Raw genomic sequence first — 7346 nt, forward strand, 5'->3', positions numbered from 1 at the left:
GGAAGATTTGGAGAAGTGTCCCAAGTTCTTTCTTCCTACACCTTGTTGAATTTCTGCTGAATTGTTGCTTTATACTTCAGGTACTATGGTTTTCTTTATGACAGTTGCTGTCTTTCTGGACTTTGCCCAGGAAGCAAAGTGCAGATCTCTGTTCTTAGAATAACCCAAACCTATCTGAGATTTTTATTGTAATCTCATGAGGAGCAGAGCCTAGGGGAACTAGAGTGCCAGCTCCCTCTCAGAGACTCACATCAGTGGCTAACTTCATTGCTCTCCTTTCCATCCTCAAATCTTTCTTCAGCCCAACTTTCAAACATAGATCCCCTATCATTATGTCTTTTTTCCCAAATCTGTTGTTTCAATATGGAGTTTATACTTTAAGAACTTCATACTCCTACTTTTTAAAAGAAAACTTCCTCTCTTTTACAAAAACCAAATAAACAACCATACCAACAAAATAAAATGAAACATTTGTAGGCTTTTCCAGATAACCGTTTCTGTCAGAGATTTAAGAGATTTTTTTTTTTTTCCAAAGACAACTTGACTTTGCTTTCTGGATTTTGGTTTCCCTTGAATACATAAGTTTTAGTATCAAGATTTCATTTTAATGGTAGAAGAATAAAGCAATTCCAAGAACAAAAATCATTGAGTAATCTTTAAAATGTTATTCTATACATATACTATTTTCTAAAGTTTTTATTTAAATTCCAGTTAGTTAACATGCAGTATAATATTAGTCTCAGGTGTACAATAGGGTGATGCAGCACTTCCATACAATAGCCAGTGCTCATCACTGCAAGTGCTCTCCTTAACCCCCATCACGTTCACCAATTCCCCCACACCCCTCCCCTCTGGTCACCAGCAGTTTGTTCTCCATAGTTAACAGTCTTGTTTCTTGCTTTGCCAGTCTCTTTTTTCTTTTTTTCCCTTTGCTGATTTGTTTTGCTTCTTAAATTCCACATGTGAGTAAAATCATATGGTATTTGTCTTTCTCTGACTTATTTCACTTAGCGTAATACTCTAGCACCATCCATGTCGTCACAAACGGCAAGATTTCATTCTTACTGATGGCTGAGTAATATTCCATTGTGTATATATACCACATCTTCTTTATCCATTCATCAGCTGATGGGTACCTGGGCTATTTCCATAATTTGGCTATTGTGGATAATGCTGCTATAAACATCAGGATGCATGTATCCCCTTGAATTAGTATTTTTGTATTTTGTATTTGGGCAAATACATAGTAGTGAAATTGCTGGATCATAGGGTAGTTCTATTTTAACTTTTTGAGGAACCTCCATACTATCTTCCAGAGTGGCTGCGCTAGTTTGCATTCTCTATACAGATACTATAAAGGCATGTGTTATCCTCTGCTATTGGTATATTAATCAGAATATTGAATATCTACTTTAAAACATAAAAAGAAGCATTTCAGAGTGTTCTAGGGAATGAATGACAGAACCAGAACAGATAGGCTCCAAAAAAAGAAAAATGTAGTTTGAGATTTAAAGTAGAAAGGAGGATGTTCTGACTTCATGCATGTTACTGGTATTCAATCACTATTAAACTCTGGAGTAGCAAATATGAAGGTATTGATTTGAAATGTCATGAACTCATCAAGAAATGGACTGGGTTCCTTTGGAACCACATCTTATTTTGGCCCTGCTAAAGCAGGGAAAGCAGAATTGTATCACCCTTAGGATAATCCAAGGGATACTACCAAGCTCACCGTTTGGTTCTGCTGATTCTTTTAGTATGTACCCAAGTGGTGTGACTCAACATATTAATTTCAAAATGTGTACCATTCTATTTAAACAGGATTTTTTTTTTGCAGGCAAAAAGAAATAATTTCTGGGCTTAAAGTCCTTTTAGCAATTTATTAAAAATGAATAATGCAGAGATTTGAGAGCTTTTTTTAGAGAGTGTACTGAAAAGTGACAATTTGCTTTTAAATTTAGGGTGAAATCTTGGTATCATTTCTCTTCATACATAAATATTAGCTCTATCAGCATATTTATACATGCATGTGATATTACTGGTTATATTATACTTATTCAGTAGTATGTATTTGTCACAAGACTTATTTATGTAGATGCCCTAAAGTTATGGAATCTTAGAGGACACTGGAAACATAAATCAATCCAGTGCTTCAAGATATGTTACTGAATAGTGGAGGAGGTAGTCTCTCCTAGAGAGTTCACTTGAATATTCTGTCCTAGAGGCAGCTTTTGTTTCTTAGGTAGCTGATTGATTTTAGGGCTGATTCTTTTACTGCAGAAGCTCTTGGAATACTACCTGGTTGAAAATGGTCAAAACAACTTTTGTTACGGTGTGTAAAACTGCTTATATGAGGGTTCTTTATAATGTATGTATACTAAAAGACACATTTGAGAGTGTCTACTATTTGCTCTTATACATGCATCCATTTAAGAATAAAGTCTCTAAAAATAATTTGCATATGCTGACTGTAAATGTAACCTTTTACTAGATGATATATACATGTGGGTCACAGCCTATACCTGAAATGCCACCCCTCTTTTCTATATCCATATAAATCCTTCCCATCCCTTGAGGCCCAGCTTCATCTTTTCCACGAAGCCTTCCCTGATTCCATTAGCCCATAGTGATTTCTCTTTCTCTGATCTCCAGTGGTGTGTACTCTCTGTCTCATACCTGTAGTTTTTCTCATTTAGTCCTGTTTGTATGACCATTTAACTTTTTCTGTTTTTATGTCTTCTTCAATTGGATTACAGATTCTTTGAGATCACAGGCTATGTACAATAAGTCTTCACATCTTTTTACATGCTTAGCAAATGCTGCATGTTCAAACCACATTTGTTAAGTAAGTGGATGAAGCAAATGCCATTTTTATGTACACCACAATAAGCTATGTACAAATGTGGCCTATGAACTAAGCGCAAGAGAGATATATGTTTTCAGAGGATTGTGGACTTTTAGGATGAGAAAACACTTTAAGGATTAGTTAGTTTATTCCACACCCTGATGTGAAATCTCCTCTGCAAAGCAGGGTTGTCCCCCTTAGACAAAACATCTCCTATGATTCAGAATGAATGCCTTAAGTTTTTCAGGTACTATAGTAAAATGATGAAGCATGGTAAAATTTCAACCAAATTGTCTGCTCCTAATTATCTCTGTGGCCTTGGACAAGTTTTTTTTTTTCTTTTTTTTTTAAAGATTTTATTTTTACGTAATCTCTATACTCAACATGGGGCTTGAACTCACAGCCCCCAAATCAAGAGTCACCTTCTCTATTTACTGAGCCAGCCAGGCACCCCACTTTAGACAAGTTCTTTAGTTTTAGTTTCTTCATCTATACATCTGGGATGATTATACAAACAATTTTTTGTTTGTAATTCTGAAATCCCAAATCTCTGAAAATCAAAGGTTTTTATAATTCATTTCCCAGGAAAACCTGTCCTGATCTGAACTCAGGAAGAATCTAACTTAATCTGGTAGGGGTGCTACCTGTAGCATATGTACACTATTAATTTTTGCACTTGATCTTAGCCAAAAGGCCGAGAAGCGATACACTATTAATTTTTGGAAAAGTTCTGAATGCCAAAAGATATTTGGCCCTCAAGTGATTCAAAAAGGGATCATTGACCTTTATTATGTACTCATAGGATTGTATGAGGATTAAATGAGATAATAGAGGAACCATTTAGCACAGTGCCTGGCATACAGTAAACCCTTAATAAATGTCAGTTAACGTTATTGGTACTTATATTTTAAATTAATCACATCAACTTTTTGTGAAAGTTAAGCTTCTTTCAACAGTTCCTATTTAGTATCTATAAGAATACTGCTATTTTTCTTATTCCCTAATGAACAAATGATTTCCCCAGGAAGCTAGATTTTGAAACATATTATAAAAATGAAATTATATTCATGATTAAGCTTTTACTATTGACTTATTTCAGAAGCAATATTACTTTGAGAATGTATTCATTCTTTTCTTTTTTAAAGAGAATATATTTTTTTTTACATAAGCTCTACTCCCAACGTGAGGATTAAATTCACAATCCCAAGATCAAGTCACATGCTCTACTTACCCAGCCAGCCAGGCACCTCCAGAATGTATTCATCCTTATTCATTTATTTGTCAGTGGATTCATTCATTTTACAAAAATTGATTGGTCAGTTAGTTCCTGGTGATGTGACAATAAGCAAACAGATGTTATCCCTGCCTTCACACAGCTATGTCTAGTGGAAACTAATTAGTTTATTTTTTGTTGATTCATTCTTTTGTGTATTCATCTAATAATTGAGTACTTATTATATACCAGGCACCCTTCTAGGCACAGGGTATAAAACAGTTACCAAGGCAGATAGGGGCCCTGCCTACATAAAATTAATTTTTTAGTGGGGAAAGATAGGAAGTAAAAAAATAAACACAGTATTTTCAGGTGATGATAAATTCACTGAAGGAAATAAGGCTGATGTGATAGAGAATGACTTGGTATATATGAGGGGGGAGCTGCTTTAGATGGGGCAGTCAGAGAAGGCTTGGTAAGGAAATGATATTTGAACCAAGACCATGTATTGGATATAGATTTGACTGAATGTGACAGAGACTCAAACGTAACAGAGATTTAAAACATAATAGATAATTTTTTTTTCACCAAGTTTTTTGGTAGTTTCCCTTCAGCAAGTTGTCTGGGGCCTATAGTCTTCCTATCCTGTTGCTCTACCATTTCTTTTCTTGTTGTTGTCATTGTTCTTAAAGATTTTATTTTATCTAATCTCTACACCCAACATGGGGCTCAAAACCCACAACCCAGAGATCAAGAGTCATATGCTGTACCAACTGAACCAGCCAGGTGCCCCTCTACCAACTCTTGAGTGTCATCCATATGGTCCATGCTGGCAAACCATTAGGTCCACACTCTAGCTAATGGGAAAGGGAGAGGGGGAGGAAGGAGGAAATCTCTCTGTAAGTACGAATCCCCTTCAAGGAAATCATCCCCAAATTGGGCACATCATTTTCCTCACATACCATTGGTCAGAACATAGTCTCAGGGCCACAACTAGTTGCCTACTACAAAATGTAGGTTTTACTTGAGTAATCATGTACTCAGCTAAAAATTCTATTACTATGGCAGAAGGGGAGAATGGATATTGGAGGACTGGCTGTCTCTGTCATAGACCTGAATAATTAAATGGACCCTGGGAAGAATATCCTGGGCAATAACATTTTGAGCAGAAAGAATAGAATTTCAGAGACCCTGAGCAGAGGTGGATTTTCCATGAAGATAAATGACACTTAAGTCTCAGATCATCTCACTTGCCTCCATCCCTTCTAATGCTTGCACTTAATTTTATATCATTGTATCTAAGTTGAATAACTTTAGGCCCTACAAAACCTTGATCAGGGGGCACCTGGGTGGCTTAATGGGTTAAGTGTCTACTCTCAGCTCAGGTCACGATCCCAGAGTCCTGGGATCGAGCCCAGTGTAGGGCTCCCTGCTCCGCGGGAAGCCTGTGGAGCTCTCTCTCTCCCTCCCTCTAATAAATAAATAAAATCCTTAAAAACAAAGACAAAAACAAAAAAAAACCTTGTTCAGCCCCTGACCCTGAGGAAGGAAAGTGGTTGACTTAGTAGTAATGGAAAACAAAACAAAACAAAACAAAACAAAACAAAAAACAAACCAGTATGTATGGAGCAGAATGAAAAAGAGGGAGAGTAGAACTATATGGGATTGGGGAAGTCAGTGAGGACTGGCTCATATAGGATGTTATATGGAAAGAAGGTTAAATTTTATTTCACTGTAATGGGAAACCATTGGAGGATTTTAAGAAGGAAGAAGTGAAATTTGATTTATGTTTACCCTGAAGGAGACATATAAGAGACTATACATTGAAAAACTTAAAACAACCTAATTTACATCAATAGAAGATGGGTTAAATTGTGGTATATTCATAAAGACAATATTTTAGAGTAATGGGAATGAATGCATTGGTTATTATATCAATATAGGTGAATTAAAAAATATGACGTTGAGCAAAAAAAGCTAATTGTATAAAGTAACACAATATGATTTCATTTATGTATGATTTATATAAAATTTAAAAGCCTTCATATCAGTATATTAAGAATACATATTGTAGAAAAGACAGCTAGTTGCCTACTCAATACTTAGTGTCCCCTTCTTTCATAATAGCAGCACCCTGCTTTTATTGTGAGAAGGCATCCATGTGAAAAACTACATTTTTGAGCTTCTCTTGCAGCTAAATGGATTTTGACATGGTTCTGAAAAATAGAATGTAAAAGGAAGTTGTGTAGGGCTCTTGGGAAAGATTCCTAAAAGGAGAAAAAATTCAGCTGATGGGCTCTTTTGTCATTGGCTTTTTCTTCTTTCCCTTGCCTGGAAACGGGTCACAATGATTGAATCTGGAGCAACTATATTGTAGCCATTAGGGGAAAACCAAGAGAATCACAAAGAATTTAGCCTTGACACCAAACCAACTTTATGCCTCAAGTACTCACTCCAAGTCTCTCAGTCATGTGAGAAAAATAAATTCTCATTTCTCTTTAAACCATTGTTATTAGAGTTTTCTACTACATGCAGTTGAACCCAACCCTAGGAGGGATATGCATGAATTTAAACATTTAATAAAAATAAAATCTCATCCATGGAAATGAAATCACTAAATTCACAAAATTCCAGGGCAGTTATTCTCTCTGCAGTGGGAGTAATGATGAGGGAACTGGGGAAGTGGGGATGAGTACATAGGTCCTTCAGTTATATTTTATTTCTTAAAGGAAAAAACGCTGAATGAAATGTGACAAAATGTTAATATTTTTAAAAGTTGGGTGGTTGTGAGGCACCTGGGTGGTACAGTCAGTTAAATGTCCAACTCTTGTGATCTCAGGGTTATGGGATCGAGCCTTGGGACGTGCTCCATGCTCAGTGCAGAGTCTACTTGAGATTCTTTCTCCTTCTCCTGATGCCCCTCCTGCTCGTGCTCTCTCTCTCTCTCTCTCTAAAATAAATAAATCTTTTTTTTTTAAAGTTGGATGATTGATATATGGGTATTCATTACTTTTTTGCTTTTTCATATAGGTGGATGATTTCATTAAAAAGAAATCTCTGTGGAGAAATAATGGAAACATGAAGCTGAGGTTCCTTGTAGTAATGCAGGTGAGAAATGATGTTGACTTGGGTTAGATTAGAGAAGGAGAGAATATATTTGGAATATAAGGGGTAGAGCCTGCAGAATTTCATGTTGAATTGGAGGGGAATTGTGAGAGAGGAAGAAAATCCAGGATGACTTCTATTTTTTTTTTTTTTGGTTTGGGTAACTGGGTAGGTGGTGGTGCC

General features: G+C 36.1%; 1 pseudogene; it reads right to left on the reverse strand.

The window, feature by feature from the left end:
• Window positions 1–3372: 3372 nt before the first annotated feature.
• LOC114212194 (U2 spliceosomal RNA) lies at window positions 3373–3551 on the reverse strand (annotated as a pseudogene).
• Window positions 3552–7346: the final 3795 nt, after the last annotated feature.

Source organism: Eumetopias jubatus, unplaced genomic scaffold, assembly GCF_037043125.1.
Source record: "Eumetopias jubatus isolate StellerSeaLion01/CBP00866 unplaced genomic scaffold, mEumJub1_p1.0 scaffold_4, whole genome shotgun sequence".
Taxonomy (NCBI): Eukaryota; Metazoa; Chordata; class Mammalia; order Carnivora; family Otariidae; genus Eumetopias; species Eumetopias jubatus.